Here is a 20,317-nt window from a genome sequence, read left to right as displayed (position 1 = left end):
CTTCCAACCTTGTATAAGACAAACAAACAGCCAACAGGAAACTTTAGCAGTGCTAGAGTCCCTATTAAAGATGCAAATGGACAGATTCGTAGTACAGAAAAACAACAAAGGAAAAGATAGGGAGAACATTTTCAGGCTGTTTTAAATACGCCAAGCCCAAATGAACTACTAGAAATGCCAAATGTACAGTCAGAGAAGGTGGCGACGCCAGTCAATGGTTTGCAGTGGTCATTGACTATGTCCTGAAGAAAGTAACTTCAGAAGGCAACCGAGGAATTTTATGGATAAATGATAAAGCACAATTGGATAACCTTGGTTTTGCCAATGACATTGTCCTGCTTACCTCAACACAATGCTTAATGGAAGGAAAGACGCACCATTTGGCAGATACAAAAAAAAGAAGTTGGTTTGTTCATCAACAAGGGGAAGAGAAAATATATGGCTATCAGTGTTCCAAAAGTAATCCTTAGCGTGGACAAAGAAACACTAGAAGAAGTAAAAAGAAAAGGAGTACTTGTGGCACGAGAGGTGCAATGATGGTGATGCCATGCTAGAGTCAACCAATGAATATCAAAAGCATCAGACAACTTTCATAAACTTGAAACTTGTCCTCCTTTATGTAGCAGAGTGGTAGAAATCTACAACACAAATGGATAAGAAGATCAACTCATTCCAAAGTAAATGCCTGCAGAAGATCTTCAGAATCCATTGGAAAGAGTTTCTGGCAACATCCGAAATGCTAAGTAAAGCAAACCAAACTAAAGCATCGAATATGGCAAGAAGACGTTGAAGGACATATTTAGGACATGCTTTAAGAGTGCCACCAACACAGCTTCCACAGCAAGTGATCACATGAACACCACCTGGAAAGAGAAAAAGAGGGCAACCAAGAGAAACGTTACACAGAACATAAAGAAAGAAGCCAAATCCATCAACAGGACACTCAGAAGCCTGAAGAGACTAGCACAAAACCAAAAAAATAGGTGACAGAAACTGATGGACACCTTATGCACCTGGGGATGCCAAGGAGAAAGAAGAGAAGAAGTACTTCAGTTAGTTTCCAGATAAGTAACAGTGTTGCTGGTGAGCCCAACTATGATAATAAAACACCAAAGTCACCTAATTCCCATTGATTTCAAGATCCAGGCCCAACACCACTTCAATATGGCAAAGAGAAAATAATATATCTAGCTATATCGATATCAATATAGATATCTATGCCTGATACATCAAAGATACAAACTTTTTAAAAAAGAAATGTCTTTATAATGTAGTAGAATCGTCAAGCGACAGATATATCCATGCATCCAATGAAGTGAGCTGTAGCTCACAAAAGCTTATGCTCAAATAAATTTGTTAGTCTCTAAGGTGCCACAAGTACTCCTGTTCTTTCTGAGGATACAGACTAACACGACTGCTACTCTGAAAGATATATCCAGGTTCTCTTGTTGTTGGATCTTTTCCTCCTTGAATACACTGTATCCATTTATTCAGTCCTGGTATCTTTCCAATCCCTATTTTACATTCCATTCTAACAATGGTGTCATATAAACAAAAAATTTGCAGAACCCTCCACTAAGCCGCTTCAATAAGTGGCCTGCTTAATTTTTAAGACAAGCAGATTGTGACTCAATGCAGTGAACATCTTGACTAGGGGGTGGTCTGAACTGTAGCCTGCAAGCTGAGACATCTAGGGTAAGATCAGGGGAACCTGGAGAACATGAAGGCTTAGAGAGATTTCTGGCAGGTTGCCTGCAGCTTTTCTACTCCTGAAATTAAAGGCTAGCGCCATACTAACTCCCCTGTCTAAATTAAAACGAGCTATATTTACTGCTCATTTTAATTGAATTATATTAAATCTAAACTAGATGATAAGCAGAGCCAGCCCTTGTAGTTCGTGGTCTAATATGTTTTGCATTCAGACAAATATATACCAGCATGTCATCATGTTCAAAGCAAAGGATTTGTTTCTGGGCTATTTTCATCCTGCATTGACAAATTTGACCTGGAAATTTGAAGTCCGATGGTTTTGCTAACAGCTTGATTGTGCTTTAAGAAAGAGCAGCAACTGTGTAAATGTTAATGTTTGCAAGTCCAATGGAAAAAAGCCATTTTTTTCCTCTTTCCACTCAAGGGGATCCAGCAGTGGATAAGGTTGAAAGTTCTTCATTTAAGGATGTGCTATATTCTGGTTTGTTAAATACCGGCCTGAGACTATACTATGTGCTGTTGCTCAAAGTGATTCTAGTACAATCGTCTGAGTCCGAGACAGAAAGCGATGTGTATTTAATGAGTGTGTACACCTAGGATGTGATCCAAGGAACAATGGGATGAAGCTGACGAAGAAAAATCTAGGCTGAAGAGAGGGGAGGGGAAAACTCTCCTAAAAGTGAGATCAACTGTAGAATAATCTCCCAGTGGGAGAAGTCAGAGCTCCATTGCTTGGTTGGGCAAAGCACTGGTGAATTCATTACAGGGAATAATCCTACATCAGTGTGAGGTCAATGGGAGCAGGGAATGGACAAGGAATGTCCCTTCTGGTCTGTCTGGGAAGCACACGGTGGGCGCTATCGTATACAAATAAAGAACAGCAATAGGGCTTTTCTCTCACTAATTTCTATGATTCTATCACATCCCCCACAGCCAATCCTCATTCTGAATTCTGAGTCTCACCCTGGTCCCTCACTGGGGATGAAGAAAGCCATTTTCCTCCTGCTGTAATTTTCTGGCCGATGGTTCAAACAGGGAGCTTGTCTTTTTGAATACCAAGAGGCATCTAACCAAATTAATCCACTAATCTTAGTCTTCACTCAATGGGGATAATGTAATAATGGCAACCATCTAGTTCCACCTGCCTCTCAAGCAGTATTTCGGTGGCTTTCAAATGCCCAGTGGCAGCAGGTCCCCGTGGGGGTGCAGAAAGAGGGTGAACAGGATGCTTTAGAGCAACTGTTCTTCTGTGGTGCTCCATGGCTCACTAGCTCGTCATATGGGACTGGTTCCTCCTCCTTTATTTTCAGCTGGTAAATTGCATTTCCTAATATAGTTTTCCCACATAAGCAACTACCATGGGCTTTATTCAATCGCCATGGGGACGTGGACCACATGACTGTGAATGGGCTCAGAGGTGGAGCCAAGGGGTCATGAATGGAAGTAGTTGGAGCCAGCTGGTTATGAATGGGAGGGGAAGTGGTCACAAGAAAATCTCTTTATCAAGTTAGGACTTGTCTACACGAGGAAATTGACTGGAATAGCTATTGCAGAATAAGCTCTTCTGCAACAGTTCCCATGTGGACACACTTATTCTGGAATAAAAATGCCTTTCTTGTGATTTATCTGAATCCACTTCAGAAGATAAATAGCTGCTATCTCTGGGTCTCTTCAGAAATCACAAGGGCTAGAACTTTCCCCTGTTATCCATGCCTGTCATCCCCAGACCCTCTCTCTCTCTGTTGTCTTGTCATTGGGTCTTCCATCTCCTACAAGTCCCTGGGTGAAATTCTATGAACTGGGTTATACAGGAGGTCAGACTAAATGATCATAATGGTCCTTTCTGGTCTTGGAAACTCTACAGATAATACAGGAACATTTTCCTTCCATGGAATGCCTCTGATCCGTTGCAATTCCCATTTCCATCAGCTGTCCTACTCTTATACCTAAAGCTGTCCCTGAAAGAAACCTGTCACCAAATGAAAGAAATGCTTCACTCCAGGTGGACCATCAGCCAGAATGCCGTGTGGCAGGCTGTCTCCTTTAGCAATTGAAACCCACAACATCACCTGTCCTGCTTGCTAAGTTCCTGAGCTCTCTCACAATCAAGCCCTTCAGCCTCATTACGACAGTTGTCATAAAACGGGAGATAGGAACCGTGACTCATTCGAATGGGAGAAGCATGAGCCATGGAGGTAAGTGCTTGAGGGTGAAAACACCAATCCAGGAGAAGGACTAGTAGCCTGTCCTGCCTCACTGCAGCCGATTAGCGTTTTCCCCATTTAATGACTGCAGGATCCAACCCCAGTGTTTAGGGGGCTTTAAGTGGGTGTCCCTAGTGGGCTGGGTGTAATAGAATGATACTGAGAGAATGACATTAAGGATGAATATAAGGGGAATATCTCCTAAGAGTGGAACAGACTCTCCAAGGACAAGGGGTGAGATATTTATCACAGAGGCGGACGGATGCACTGCAGGGAACCATGGATGCTGGCGGAGGCCATTTCTATCTTCATAGGTCATTTCTATCTCTCGCAGGGCTGTTATTCTATGAACATCATAACGTCCTCAGGGGCCACCCGTGTTCTCAGCTCCCCACCATTATAAATCTGGCCTTGCATGGATCACACTGAAAGGGTCAGCTCGTGCTCTTAACTGTGAGGAGGATTTTCCCACTGTATTTCCTCAGAATCGTCCAGCAAGGCCTGATTCGGACCTCACAAGGGGGTAAGTCAGGAGTGACTCCACTGAAGCCAGAAACATTACTTGGCTGTAAAACTGGTGTAAAAATACTAGCAGAATTAAGACCCCTGCCTTTAATAATAAAATCCTACTTCTATTTATAAAAATAGACCCTGCCTACAAGCCTAACTCCCGATCAGACTACTGTTGATCCTTAGCAGGTGCACATTGGCATAGCTCCATTAAAGTACATGTGGATGTGACGAAGTGGGAATTTTCTTAATGTTTTGCATGAATATTGTGTGCCTCAGTTTCCCCTATGTGTTGCACAAGTATCTAGGTGATGGGGAAAGGGTGCGAGATCATTGCAGAGACCCTAGGGGGCAGGTGTGAGTGCCATCTAGCTCCATGGACCCTGACAATGGCCAGACATTCTGTGTCCTGGCAACTTATTGCCAGGGCCCATCCTTTGTAAGGAGCCAGCCAAAGGAGTTACAGAACAAAGAGAGAGGTGGAGGCCAGCTAACCAGTTTGCCCAGGAAAGAGACAAAGGATGGAGGAGGGGCAACTGGGCATGCTGGAGGGTGGGCTACTGGAAGCTGGTCGGTCTCCTGGTTTGGGTGCAGAGCCCAGGGCTCTGGATCCCCCTGCCACACCCACCCAAGATGGACTTTGCTGAATCTTCCTACTTCCTGTGCTATCAAGAACTGTTCTATGCTGTGTTCCAGACAACTAATAAACCCTTTTACAACGCTGGCTGAGTCACTGCTGACTGCGAAGATGGAGGTGCATGGCCCCTTTGGGGGTGTGTGCAAGGCTTCCCCAGGTGTCCCATTCAGGTGAACACCCTGCGGGGAGCTCATGACGTGAAACTCTGAGGGATGAACGCTTCAAGGTCAGACCCAGGAGGTGCTGAAGCCAAGGAGGCTCGCCTTAGTGAGAGTGTGCCCGGAGGGGAGTCACACTGCAAGACGGTCCTGTCTGAACTTCATTCAGAGCGGTCGTCCCAGAGCACAGAGCCTCTGCACCCCTGACAGTAGGCATGCTGATTTACACTAGCTGAAGATGTGGCCTTCTATAAAGATCCCTTCAGGATGGAAGCTGCTACAATAGTGCAAGACTTTGTTATGACGTTATTAAACAGCCTTGCTAATAATCACTATAAAAGACAAGGGCTGCGAAAAAACTAAACTAAAATGCATGATACCAGCAGAATTGTGTCTTTGTAGCATGTGTGCCAGGAAGCATAAAAAAAATGACAGTTGATAGATACTAGCAGAGAAGAAAAACATGTCACCCATCCTAATGCCATCCAGATGAGCTTAATTCAAAAAAACTTCGGCATGTGGCTTCAATAAGATCAGGGGACCCTGCCAAGAGTCACACTTCCTATATTGGATTGCATAAAGGCTAGACGTGTAAGACATGGAGAGAGCACAGGATAGCCCTGTGCCAACCAGCAAATATATAACACTGGAAGCATAAAATATTAATCACTGATGATAAAACAATAGGAAAAACCTGCCTTTTGAGGCAGACATCAATCCTCACTCAGCAGGGAACACCAAGAGAGGCCAATACCATACAGGTTCTGTTTAAATATTTGCCTTCCTTAATGCTCACGCAAAAAAGCATTCACTTTGAAGTTGAAAATAGACTGTAAATGTCTTTTGTGGGAGATGAAACATGATAAGACATGAAACTAGGAGGCTAAACCATAGTTAATCACGGTGGTTTTACAAGCAACAAATCATTATTGTAGACATAAAGCGTATTACTTAAAAGAGCGCTCCTATGAAGTTCAGTAGAAAGAAAAGTACCACCCTGACAGCACAAAGGACACAGAGCTTTTCAAGTCAGGACTCGTCCATAATAGCTGGGAAGGCGACCCCTCCAAAGAGGCAAGAAAGCACATTGCTCTGAGCTCCGTGCTTTATTCACGTATGCAGATGAGCACATTCTATCTGAGTCCCATCACTTAAGGACAGTAGCTACAGATGCTCTCCACATTATGCAAAAGGTTATTCACCTGATCTTCAATGAATCTTAGGCAGACACAAGCTAAACAGACCAGCTGTTTATGCAAAACGGTGTAGCTAAGAGATCCAACCTCAAAAACTTGGTCGCACAGCAAAAGGCCCTATTTGTAATATATTTAGTGTGATTTCACTGGTGCCATAAAGACATAACATGACAATATGTCCCCAAGGTATTTACAGAGGGAGGTGACAATGCCTTGGCATCATAATCCAAATAGCCAACTCCTTTGGAAAAACCCTGGGAACACACCAGAAAATTCCATGGGAGTCCCTTTGTGGGATTTCCCAGAAAATGTCTCCTCAGCTGGGAGCGACAGGAAGCTCAGAGAGTTGGCAGCAACTGGTGCCTCCCAGCTTCATAGATTCAGGGGGTCTGCAGGGAAGAATCTTCTTTTATCAGACAATAGCGAGATCAAAGCTAGCTCAGAGACATCTACAATGAGCAGCAACCTCACCCCAGGACTGCAGTGGGGATATCCTCTGTGTCTCATTGAAAGTCGCTTTGGAGCTTGAGAAATTTTTGCCCAGGATCTCTTTTCCACTTGATGTGGACAAAAGCTCCTGCTGCTGCAATTGGGAGTTCTATGAATGCAGCGAAAGAAGCATTGCTGAGCACTTACCTTTCTCACGCCTCAATGAGCTTCCATTTATATAAGAAAATGGGAACAACCATACTGGGTCAGACCAGTGATCCTTCTAGCCCAGTACCCTGTCTTCCAACAGTGGCCAATGCCAGGTGCTTCAGAGGGAATGAACAGAACAGGGCAATTTTTGAGTGATCCATTCCCTGCCATCTAGTCCTAGTGTCTGTAATCAGAGGTTCAAGGACACCCAAAGTATGGAGATGCATTCCTGACCATCTTAGCTAATAAAAGCTTTAATCTGTCTAGCTCAGGTGCCAGTCCATTGATGGATCTATTCTCCATTATCTAATTCTTTTTTGAGCCCACTTATACTTCTGGCCTTCACAATATCCCCTGGCAGTGAGTTCCACAGGTTGACTGTGCGTTGTGTGAAGAAGTACTTCCTTTCATTTGTTTTAAACCTGCTGCCTATTAATTTCATCAGGTGAGCCCTGGTCCTTGTGTTATGTGAAGGGATAAATAACACTTCCTTATTCACTTTCTCCACACCTGTCATGATTTTACAGACTTAATAGGTAATGAAGTTTGGCTTACTGGCCTGTAACTGAAACACTGTAACACCTCTGGAATCTTTTTTTAAAAAATCAATATTACATTACCTACCCTCCAATCATCTGGTACAAAGACTGATTTAAGTGGTAGGTTATATACCATAGTTAGTAGTTCTGCAATTTCATATTTGAGTTCCTGGTGACTTATTACTGTTTAATTTATTGATTTGTTCCAAAACCTCCTTTACTGACACCTCAATCTGGGACAGTTTCTCAGATGTCACCTACAAAGAATGACTCAGGTGTGGGATCTCCCTCAAATCCTCTGCAGTGAAGACCAATGCAAAGAATTAATTTAGCTTCTCCACAACAGCCCTGTCTTCCTTGAATAATCCTTTAGCAGCTTGATCATCCAGTGGCCCCACTAATAGTTTGGAGGCCTTCCTGCTTCTGATGTACTTCAAAAAAAAATTGTTGTTAGTTTTTGAGTCTTTTGCTACTTGCTCTTCAAATTCTTTTTTGGCCTGCCTAATTATACATGCAGTCACTCTCCAGCAGCATAGGTAAGGTCATTTGTTCTACAGAAATGGATGGGAGGAAGGAAGAAAGCATAGACAGCCACACTGCTGCGGACTGTCATGTTGCAGAGGTTATCAGAAGAGGATGTGCAAAGTAGTTCTTTGCCCTAGTCCCGTTCACACCATTTGGCAGATTAACAAACCCATTCAGAGAAAATCAGGATCCATTTGCGAATAATTCCCAAACAGAATAGGGGCTGAATTCATCATAAATTCATCACCAATGTATTCACTGTGGCCTTGACTTCTTTGGGAATTTGTCCTTGATTCCAGCAATCAAGGATCAGCCGAGGCAGCTGGCCCCGTGCAAAACCCCTAGTATGGGCAAGAAAAACTGCTATTTGCACTGGAGGGGCTGACCCCTGCTTGAAAGTGGAACAGGCCCCACTAGCATGCCTTGTTGAGTGTTGAGCTTTGTACAAGGGCAAGCTATCAACAGCTGGAATCAGAGCAGGCATGACTACAGGCAACCGGCACCAACATCAGCAGCGCAAGCCAGTAAAGAGCGAGGAGGAATGATAACAAAAAAGAAAAGGGAGTGTGAAAATCTTGATCCGCTGATGCTGGATCCGCTCAAGTAAAATACCATCGGCTATAATGCTCAGACTGAAATCAGTTTCTTCAAATGGAGAAAACGGGGAGGGAGGGCGGGTCAGAAGGGGCATATATTTTTATATAACAAAATGAAGAATATTATTAGGAAAGAGATGCATGAAAGTGTGACTGATTAACACATAAACCCTCACTAATTGCTTTAAAAGTCAGATCTCAGCAGCTGGGGGAAAAAATTATTTAAATTTTCCTTGGGCTACACATTTTTCCAGAAAGCTCAGACTAGCTGTGAATGTTTCCAGCCATTATCTCTCTAATTAACACACACCACAAACTGAAAACAAATGTCAACACCTCTTGGCTTTAAGAGATTTGCTTGGATTAAGCAAACTCCTTGAAATGGGTCACCTAGCCATTCCCATTAGGTGCATGAATTCTGCTGGGAGTGATGCAGCCAGGAATAAAGATAGATGAAGTTATTATCAGAGACTGCAGTGAAATAAGCCTTTAATTTTCTCCAGATGTTTTTGGATTTTCTCTATTGACAGGTGTGCTCTCAGAAGGATTGGGAATGGGGGCTCTGATAGGAAGACGACTTTCATCTAATTAAACTTCTTTTCTGCATGTCAGTAAAATCCAAAGTGTTTTTTTTTATCTAATTTTATTGTATGCAATTGACAAAAAAAATAGCTGCAGCCCCTTGCTGAGTTGTCACAGCCCCAGATGTAATTAAAGCAATTCTTTTTAAACACGACAATTCTAAAAGCCTGAGAATTAGATTACGTAAAGTGCATCGAATCTGTTTTATGAAATGGGCCAGCAGTGTTGATATGCGGGGTAGAAAAAGGCTTTGCAATTGTGGAGTTGCAGGAAATTCCACTCTCCAGGGAGACAAGGAAAGAACTGCCAATAGGAGAGGAAGGGAGGGTGGGTGTATATTTTAGCAACACAGTTTAATTCTCAAGAGCAGCTTTCATTCTAGATGGGATATTTCTTAGACAGCTAATACGTGGCCAGAGAGTGGGATAACCCTAGACAGGTGGGATAAAGAGTACCTTCTTATCCTCCACCCATTTCTATGGGTCCCGGGTCAAAGGGCATGTCACGAGCATACAAAAACTTAAGCTAGGCCAGTGCTGCCTCCCATGCTAGGCTCTCCATCGCAGGGGAGGTGAGAGCAGCCTTTAAGTCCTCACCAGGCAGTGAAGCTGAGCTAACACCACAGCGCACGCGGGCTGCGCCTTGTTAAAGAGCGTTGAAGCTTCCCCTCCAGCTTGCCATGGAGAAGATCCACTGGGTAGGCAGGAATGCCGCTGAGGAATCCTACTGCTCCATGGCTTCTCCTCCTTCCCACAACACGACCCCACTGAAGCCAGCTCCCTAGCAGTGGGACTATGCTCTCCATCTGCAGGGCAGTGTCAGTGATATTGTAGGTTTCAGAGTAGCAGCCGCGTTAGTCTGTATCTGCAAAAAGAAAAGGAGGACTTGGGGTACCTTAGAGACGAACCAATTTATTTGAGCAGAAGCTTTCGTGAGCTACAGCTCACTTCATCGGATACACAAAGTGAGCTGTAGCTCACGAAAGCTTATGCTCAAATAAATTGGTTCGTCTCTAAGGTGCCACAAGTGATATTGTAGTCACTTCAGAGGGGAGCGGGAAGGCTGAGGGGGCTGCGAGGGAGGCAGTGAGGATGGATTCTAATCTCAGCTTCCCCAGTATAGATCTACCAGCCTCCATGGCTTCACCCTGGATTTACACTGGCGTGTCCAGCCCTAGGCCACTGTGACGGCCGCCATCTTGGTCGATGCTGGGGACTGAACCAGGGACTTACTGGGCTGACAGCACAGACTTGGACTAAAGAACTAGGCTCTGTAGCTGGGGGCTGTAACAGCCTCACCTCCCCTGTAGATCAGGCACAGAGAGGGGTGCAGGACACACACTGAACAATGGGTTACAGCAATGACGTCATGTCTGACTGACAGACCTACGCTCGTGAAGGCCTGATTTAGCAGTGAACATCTGAGTTCAGTCCAGCGCCTCCTGGACACAGGCCCCTCATCACAAAAGCCACCACCCCAGCCAGCACTAAGAGTACCCTTCTTGTGACAGTCTCAGCAGAGAGGCCCAGGACTGAATGTGCCCTGGGGCTCTCCTGACATTGCCGGCTCTGACCAAGGTAGGGATGGGGCAGTGGGAGAGCCTTTGCCGCACTGTCAATCCTCCATCTGTTTTGTGGGTACAGGGCTGTCAATGCCGCACCTTGCACCAGCTCTAAACAAAACACAGAATGCAGCCGCAGTCCTACGCATGGGGCATTGTTAGCACATCACAGCCCTAAAGATTTGTTAGATGGAATGTACACAGTCTGGGTCTACATCTGGGAAGGGGCCAGTGCCCTCAACAGCTGCAGGAGCTCAAGATCAGACCCAGCTTTGATATAGATAAGTCTCTGAACCAGACGCTCAGCTGTTATAAATCAGGGTCACTCAGGATCTGTCTCTCTGACCAGCCGTAGTCTTGGAGTGGCCAGCTAGTTTATGAGCCCTTGTCTCCCGAGAATGGAACTGCTGCACCAACCTTGGATAGTTGTACCTGACCCTCCTCGTTTGGACTATACCATCTGGCCCGGTTTTCAAAGTCACCCCATCACACAAAGAAAAGGAGTACTTGTGGCACCTTAGAGACTAACCAATTTATTTGAGCATGAGCTTTCGTGAGCTACAGCTCACTTCATCGGATGCATACCGTGGAAACTGCAGCAGACTTTATATATACACAGAGAATATGAAACAATACCTCCTCCCACCCCACTGTCCTGCTGGTAATAGCTTATCTAAAGTGATCATCAGGTTGGGCCATTTCCAGCACAAATCCAGGTTTTCTCACCCTCCACCCCCCCACACAAATTCACTCTCCTGCTGGTGATAGCCCATCCAAAGTGACAACTTTTTACACAATGTGCATGATAATCAAGTTGGGCCATTTCCTGCACAAATCCAGGTTCTCTCACCCCCTCACCCCCCTCCCAAAAACCACACACACAAACTCACTATCCTAACCAGCAGGATAGTGAATTTGTGTGTGGGGGGGTGGAGGGTGAGAAAACCTGGATTTGTGCTGGAAATGGCCCAACCTGATGATCACTTTAGATAAGCTATTACCAGCAGGACAGTGGGGTGGGAGGAGGTATTGGTTCATATTCTCTGTGTATATATAAAGTCTGCTGCAGTTTCCACGGTATGCATCCGATGAAGTGAGCTGTAGCTCACGAAAGCTCATGCTCAAATAAATTGGTTAGTCTCTAAGGTGCCACAAGTACTCCTTTTCTTTTTGCGAATACAGACTAACACGGCTGTTACTCTGAAACCCCATCACACAGCCGCTCAAACCGAGCAACTTGGAAGACAAGTGTCTGGTGCTAATTTGACGTAACGCTCCTTCTGACAATTTGCAGATGTAATGAATAGGCAGTTCTGTGTGGTCTTTGCAGGAAGGTTAAACTTGAGGAAACTTTAGACATCCACAGCTGTAAAATCAAGACTCTTCAAATTGTGACCTTTGACCTTGTGCTTCTAGTAGAAGACCCAAACTAGAGGTCAGATGCACTAAGAAACCCCTGGTGCTGGGAGTGACCTGATGAATAACACTTCCATATATGCACAGAGCAAACGTTGGATCACTGTGAATTATTTCAACCCTGAGAGAGACTAGACATCATGACAAGACCCCTATTCAAGGAAAACAGCACGTTAGAGCAACAGAAGTCTTGGAAAGATTCTCATCGGTGATGAGCAATTACCTTCCAAACAGGAAGAGAAGCTCCTAAAATGGTGGGGCTGGGGCTGTCTTGTGAACAATGTATTTCTTTGTCATCAAAACTCTAGGTACGCGCATGTTTACACCATTTACTTGCACCACTTGCAGGAAAAAGAGGCAATGCTCCTCAGTACTAAACACTAACAATAATCCATATCCGGATCTCACCGATAGTGGTGTAAATCCACAATAAAGCTGAATGGATACTGTATAACATATCTATCTAAATAAAAATCACATCTTCTCTTCAGTGGCCTTCATCTCTGTTTGTATTCCTTTTCTTTTGGAGGAAAGGGCTATGCCTTACTCTATGTCCAAAGAGCACCTCGCACAATGGGACCGTGATCCTGGTTTGAGTAACACTGCACCACAAATCATGTGCATCGTGCTTAGGAGAAGCTTCCCATAAACATCCTCAAACCTAACTTCTTCTCCCCTCGATATCGCTGGAGCCAATCAGAGCTCCCGTGGGTAGTACGTGGCTGGGGCTATAGCTCTAGTAGCCATTGGGTAGAGGTCAGGATGTAACAGCTGTCTGGGGACTTCAAGACTTTGGACGTCACCATTTTTGGGCTTGAGCCCCCAGAAGGGTTTAATGATACCAAACCGCTGGCTACACGTCAGCTCTCGGTATGTCACCAGGGATGCTGATTGTGAGCCAGATGTTTTCTATCTGCCTCATTAACTCTTAAAGAACTCCTGGTCCACCACGCAGTAGGTAGTGTCTCCAGTTCAGACAGCTGCTGAGAGGTAAAAACACTATGTGAGATTTCAGCGTTGGCTTTTACATCTTCTCTCCTATCTGGTAATACAAATAAGGGCACAGTCATAAAGATCTTCCTCTGAAATCTCCATGGGGAGTGGTGGTGGGGGGGGGGAGGTTGGGGAAGGCACCAGCTGATGTTAGAAAAAACTTTTGACTGAAGGGCAGATATGAAGGGGGGCGGGGGTCAGTGCTTAAAGGGCAGAGATTGCCAGGGGTCGCAGACAGCCAAAAAAAATAAAATCAATCAAGTTGGTTCGCTTGGAGCACACTTGAAGCAGTCTTACCAAAACTCCTGCCCCCAGATTACAACAGACCCCACCAACACACACATTTTTCAGACCACTTTAAGCACTGCTGGGGAGAAAGGAGCCTAGGAATTGCCAGACTGAATCAGGCACAAGGTCCATGTGGTTCAGTGCGTGTTCTCTGACTGCGTAGAAGCCTCAAGTGGAGTCTCTGGCCCAGATCCTCAGCTGGTGCAAATTGGCATGGCTCAACTGTAACGGAGCTGTGCTGGTTTGTACCAGATGAGGATCTGGCCCTGTGTATTCAAGCAGAAACGATTTATGGCAAATGTGTGTGTGTGTATGTGTGTATATATATATATATTAGCTACTGCACTCAGTGTAATCTTGGGTCAGACTGCTGCTTTATCCTAATTAACTTGCCTAAAGGAATAACAATAATTAGAACTTCCTAATGTCTGGTGGTCATTTTTTAATATAATGTAATTTTTATAGGAATTTTTCTTTTTTTTTATTATTATTCAGAAAATGAGTCACTCTCTCTTCCTCTCCGACATTTCCACTTTTCACTCCAGCCATTTCTATGGAGGTCAAAGGGGTATGTCCACTCTGTGCCGTGCAAAAGAGAAAAAAAAAAACAAGGTCAGACTGAGGCTATTGGGAAGGAAAGTAATGATTTTTTAAACAAGTAGCGAAGTTTACTTAGGCCTGGTAACATAATTCAATTTCTGTTCTCAGAGCCCTTTATCTCATTAAATTCATGGTGCTGATGAGAGGCCTCTTTTGCTCAACTAAGCAAAATATTCTTATTAAGTCAGAATTGTCATTAGTTTAATAACAAAACAAGGGTTTAATGATGGAGGACGGGGTCAGGCCTCATCGGAGCCCATCATAGACAATGATAAGCAGTGATAGAGCAATCAGGCACTCGGCAGAACAAGCATCGGAAAAGGTTATAGCAGAAAATAGGAATGTTCTCGAACAAATGGGAATCCCAGACAGGGCTGCCGAGGTCTCTAACAATGGACAGAAGGGTTGCTGAACGCTCTGAAACCCAGCAAGAGGGAGGTCTCAGGGCCCAGGCTCCAGCCCAAGCAGGAATGGTGACACGGCTCTTTTTAGCCCCACAAACCTGGTCTCTGAGACTTGGTGCCACAGGTTTTTCTTTGCAGCATAGACATATCCTAATAGTTAAAGATCAGCTGAAGCCCCGAAGTATGAGGTGTGAATTTTCTTCCAAAATTTTTGTAGCTTTAACTATTATAACTGGATATTCTGGTTATCCATATAAACATCCAGTCTCTTCTGGAATCTTACTAGGTTCTTGGGCTCAACGACATCATGTGGCAATGAGTTCCACAGGCTGATTATGTGTGGGTGGGGGATTGTTGGGAAATGTATATCTTTTTACCAGTTTTGAATCATACACACATGTGGATAATTACATTAGGCTGCATGGAGCTATGCATATATTATCAGGACCAGTACTACCAGGGGACAAATCTCTCCTCCGCCCCAAACAATCCTCAAAGGGCCACAAATCGTTGTCAGAAAGGCCAGAGTTTCATGTACAGAAACATGTACTAAGTTTCTATTGTTAAGCAGTGGAACAGCAGTAGATTGGAGAGTCCTCATCCTTTATAGAAATTATAAATCACAGCAAAATACAGTAGCCAAATTTTACTTTTAAAAACTCTTTAAAATCTAAGATTTTCCAGGGCTCTAACTAGCCCCTGGACTCTTGGAAGGTTGTGTATTTTTTAAATAGAGGCATCCAGGGACCCCAAAATACCCTCTCCCCCCCCCGGCCCCCCCAGTAATAGGACCCTAGAACCATCTCTGCCTGCTATGTTTAGGTTTTCTGCATGCAATGCCTGTCTAGGTCAAAGAGTCATTGCTGGAAGTAAAGAGGTAGCAAGGCTATGTAATCTAGTGACTAGGTGCTGGACTGGGAGTCAGGAGTGCTGGGTTCTATTCCTATCACTTCCCCCATTTCACCTCCCACTCTGTCACTTTAGATTGTAAGCTCTTCAGGGCAGGGACTCTCTCTTACTAGATGTGTGTACAGCACTAGCCCAATGTGGACCTGTCACAGGGTCCACTCACTGCTAGGGGCACCTTCTCCTGGCCACTCTGGGGATTAGCTCCTGCCAGGTGCTGCGCCCTCCTGTGGCGCTCTCTCCACCCATCATCCTCTCCCACCTGGCAGCCCTTCCCTCCAGGAGCTGTAGCCCTCCGGCCAGGTCACTATGGGCCTCCTCTTCCAGGCTATCCAAGTCTTTTGGGGCAAAGTGTCCCAGGCAGTCCGCTCTCCACTGCCTGGTCTGTGCCACTTCCCAGTGACAGGTAGGGGAACCCAGGCCCAACCTCTACTCCAGGTTCCAGTTCAGGGGCCCCTCTCTTCAGCAGCCAAGGTCTCCACTATGCTATCCCTTCTACTTTCCCCCTGAGCCTTGCCTGCCCTTCTGGCTCTTCCCCTTCTCCGGGTTTGCCAGCCACACATTTCCCTCTACCTACTGTCTTGGATGAGGAGGACTGCATGAGATGTCACTTTGGAGCTGATCATCATGCTGCTTAGGGAGAACTCCTGGTCTGGGCTGCTTTGGGGCCATGAACTGGGTTAACGACAGATGCATCTCCTAAGGTTTGGAAGTGTCGTCTGGCTAGCCCCTACTGTGAGATGGGCTCCTACTATGAGAGAGGGAAAGGGGGGCATTCTTCGTGCTCTGACAGCAGAACAAAGAAACCCCTTGGAAAGATCATTTGCAGTATATTTTTAAAAAATGGAACTGTAACCAAAAAAAAAAAGAGAGAGAGAGAGAGAGAGAGAGAGAAACGCTAGAGTCCTCTTTTCCTTTGCATCAAGGCATGGTCCAGCCACTGGCTTTTACACTAGCTGCGGCTATTCTCCAGGGAAACAGAATTCCTTCTCAAATAGCACAAGATGTGTTAGGGCTGAAAACGATATTGAAAGAGACAGACTGACTTTAGCCTGCAGCTTGTCTGCATCACTGCACGATCCATCTTGCTGCAGGGGGCACTGAAGGAAGCACTGAAATCTCATCAGCCCACCAGGAGCCCATGACAGCACGGCGGGGGATGAAGATGGAGGCGTGGGAACAAACTGGGGAATCAGTGATGATTCCAAGTGTGGCTGTGGAAGAAGCCAACCCAGCGACCATCTCCAGGGATGCACAGAGGCTACCCAAACCAACGTTCAGAGAGGTGAAGATCTGCAGCTTTATAAAGCTCTCCCCAACTTCTGAGACACTGCAAAGGGGCCTGGTTTCCAGCTGGTGGTGCTCGAGACTTGTTCAAAATCAGGCCCCCCCAGGATATCCAAAATCACTGGCCACTCTTGACAGTGGTGGCCAGGGGCTAGCAGGGATCCCAAAGGGAGTGAGGGCCCAGGAGCAGGCTGCCAAGTATTCGAACAGAAGGGAGAGGAAAAAAGGGAAAAAAATGCTAATATCCCACCACATGGAGGTGCTAATGTAGCTGAGCCCCCTGATTGATGAGGCTTTCCAAACGATTGTTGTTATCACTGTAGTGTTTATATGGCACCCATCACTGTGGCACCTGGGCAGCTTGCAAGGTGAGGTTAACTTGAGACACTCGAATCTCAATAAAAGACCAAACGCCCTGTTCCCCTCCAGCTCCACAAGCCAGCTAGGCAAGCAGGATGAAATGGGGTCTGCCTGACCAAGAAGCAGAAGAGCACCTTTGCACACTGACCCACCAACTTAATGAGGAGGCCTATTAACTCGGTTCAAAGGGGGCAGGTGACAAAAGCCCCCAGGTAAGTATAAAAAAGGAAACCTTAACAGAGAGTTAGGTGTTGTGGGGGAGACATTCAAAATTACAATAGGGCCAACCTGTCTATACACAAATGCAAGTCATATTGGCAATAAACAGGAAGAACTCACAATGCTAGTACATAAGCTAAATTGTGACTTAAATACGCTGAGGGCTGTTATAAAGAGGACGGTGATCAGTTGCTCTCCATGCGCACTGGAGGCAGGGCAAGTCATAATGGGCGAAATCAAAACAAGCTGGACAAACACCGGTCAGGGATGGTCTAGGTTTACTTGGTCCTGCCTCAGCACAAGGGGCTGGACTTGATGATCTCCCGTGGTCCCTTCCAGGCCTACGTTCCTATGACTCTCTGACTTAGGGGCTGATCCTGTGCGATGCTGAGCACCCGCAGATCCCACCCACATCACAGGGAAGTGAGGATGATCAGAACGTCAGAAAAGGGGCTAGGCACATTGCAGGATCAGGCCCCATCTCACAGGGGTAGAACTGGGCTCCTTGCAGCTTTCCCCATTCTGTTTTCATAAAGGTGTTTACAAAACCCAGCGGGCCAGACCCTGTGGTCCTTAGCCAGCTTTTACTCCAGGTTTACTCAGCCCCTGCTCAGAGACATCCCTAGGAGTTTGTCTGAGTGCAACATTTGGAAGGACTGCAGGAGTTAGCCCAATATAGACAGAAACAACCTGGCGCCCACCAAAGCCCCAAAGCTCTTCCTTTCATTACCACTCCCTGGGCAACCTGGAGGCACCCAGGCACCTGATCTAGGTGCACAAGAACAGCCTCAGCAGCCAAAAGACTGAGCAGGGTGAGAGAATCAAAGAGAAGCCCTGGCCACACGTCATCCCCTTAGCAATTCAGCCTCCTCGGAAGTTCCTCTCTCCATTGGGGAGCTGTACCCTGTGTCCCTTCTGGGTGCCTGCTTGGACCGTCAGTCCTTCTTCACCACCTCTCCCTGTACGCCAGCAGATCAAAGCAGCGACTCGGCTCCCAGCTGAGGCATCTGCACCCTGCCACAAGGTGCTGTGGCTGACATTAAAAAATCTTCATCACTCATTGCCCCGGATGCTATCCCAGCAGATACCTCATTCCTTGCTCTGCTGGGACTTGTCAGCTCTTCATCTGGCACAGAATAACATTCACCGATGCCCATCAAGGAAACAAGTCATGATTTATAGGCACATGCTGCACCATGCCAGAGAACTAAGAATCAACTTATAGACTGTTATGAAAGGGGCAAAGAGGGAAGCAGCAGACTTGCAGGCTCCTGCAAAGACTTTGGGTTGGCAAGCCCTACTGAACTGGAGTTGGTTGCTGCAGAACCATGAATACCTATTGTTCCTGGCTTTGTGTTCTCATTGAAACAGTCTTTAGTTAACATCAAAATCCTTAGCGCATTCCATATGTGACAAAGCCGGGAAAGGAGGCATAATCCAGACCTTTCACTCCAAATAAGTCATGAGTATTATAGGAGATTTTATTATATGCTACCCAAGCTGTTGGCTGATCCAAGCAGAGAGAGAGAAGCCTAGCAGGAGCCTTCAGAGAAGCTAGTGCTCACTGGGCAGCCTACACATTGCAAAACTGGAATAGCAGGACGCTGGGGAAACATAATTCTCAGCTGCAACACCTGGGCTGGATTCAGGCCAGAGTTACACTGAGTTCTGCTGGCATAAAGCAGGGCACAAAGCCCCGGCAATAGAAAGGGAGTGGGGTCACCATTGTGCAAGGTGCCATCAACTCATAAAACTTAGATCCTCGCTGCCCTGTTATTTTTGCTCTCATTCCAATGCTGCCGTCCAAGCCAATGCCAGCCCTTGCAGCACCTTCCGTGGTTTCTGGATCAGGCCCAGATAGCAGATGGGCGTTTCAATAGCACTGCCTGGGGCATGCTCCCACACAGCACAAAGGACAGAGGGTAGCAACACCAAAGAAGGGGGGTGCAAACCTGATCCCGCACTAACGAGATCACTGCTTGCATCCTGGGAGCTAGGCTCTTTGTTAGAAGTTCATGCTGAAGTCCGACTGTTCAGCCATGCCCCATTCTCTGCCCCCTTCTCACTAGCCATTACTGAATGGGCCAGCAGGGGGCCTGGGACTCCCCCCTGCCCAGGGCAGAGGGCTCAGCCCAGCTGCACCCCCCTGGAGCATCTGCTCACAGTCGCACAGAATCACAACAACTGCACACCTGGTAGAAGTGCTCACAGGGTCAAGACCAGAGGGCAGGGATTGTGCAAGGGCATCTCCCCACGCGAGGTGACACGGGGCTCACTCCAGATGGTCCCACCACATGCACAAGTGCTCAAGGGATGGACTCTAAATTGGCAGCTTCCGGAAAGAGATGGGGTAGGGGGCCCTCAGGAAGGGCCGGCTCCAGCCCCAGGGGTCATGGGGAGTCCAGGCCATGGATGTCCACGGGCATGCATGGATCCACCAGCCATCCCCGGTTCCAAGCCTGCACTTGTCCACGCTGCCCTGGGCAGATCCCCGCAGAGCACAACCCTGCATTACACCTCCCCCACACACACACCAGTTCTGCAGCTTCTCTCAGCTTTAGGCACTCAGAGTGTAACTCTCCCTGCGAAAGGCCTGACACTTCTGTCCTATTGAGGGAAGGGCAGGATTTGCCCCTTAAAAGCCTCTAATTGCATGAATCCTTGCTAGGCTGGTCTCCCCACACTCCTGGACCAGATCTGTAATCCTGCTTATGCACTAGAGCAGCAGTTCTCAAACTGTGGGTCAGGACCCTGTTTTAATGGGGTCACCAGGGTTGGCGTTAGACTTGCTGGCCGAAGCTGAAGCCCAAGCCCCACCACCCAGGGCAGAAGCCGAAGGGCTTCCGGCCTGGGTGGAGGGGCTTACGTTAAGCTCAGGTGAACTTAGGCTTTGATCCCCCCTCTTGGGGTCATGTAGTAATTTTTGTTGTGAGAAGGGGGTCGGGGTGCAGTGAAGTTTGAGAACCCCTGCACTAGAAGGTGTAAGC

The sequence above is a fragment of the Lepidochelys kempii genome, chromosome 10 (genome assembly GCF_965140285.1).
Source record: "Lepidochelys kempii isolate rLepKem1 chromosome 10, rLepKem1.hap1, whole genome shotgun sequence".
NCBI lineage: Eukaryota > Metazoa > Chordata > Testudines > Cheloniidae > Lepidochelys > Lepidochelys kempii.
The sequence above is the reverse complement of the archived record's forward strand: the minus strand, read 5'-3'. Positions refer to the sequence as shown.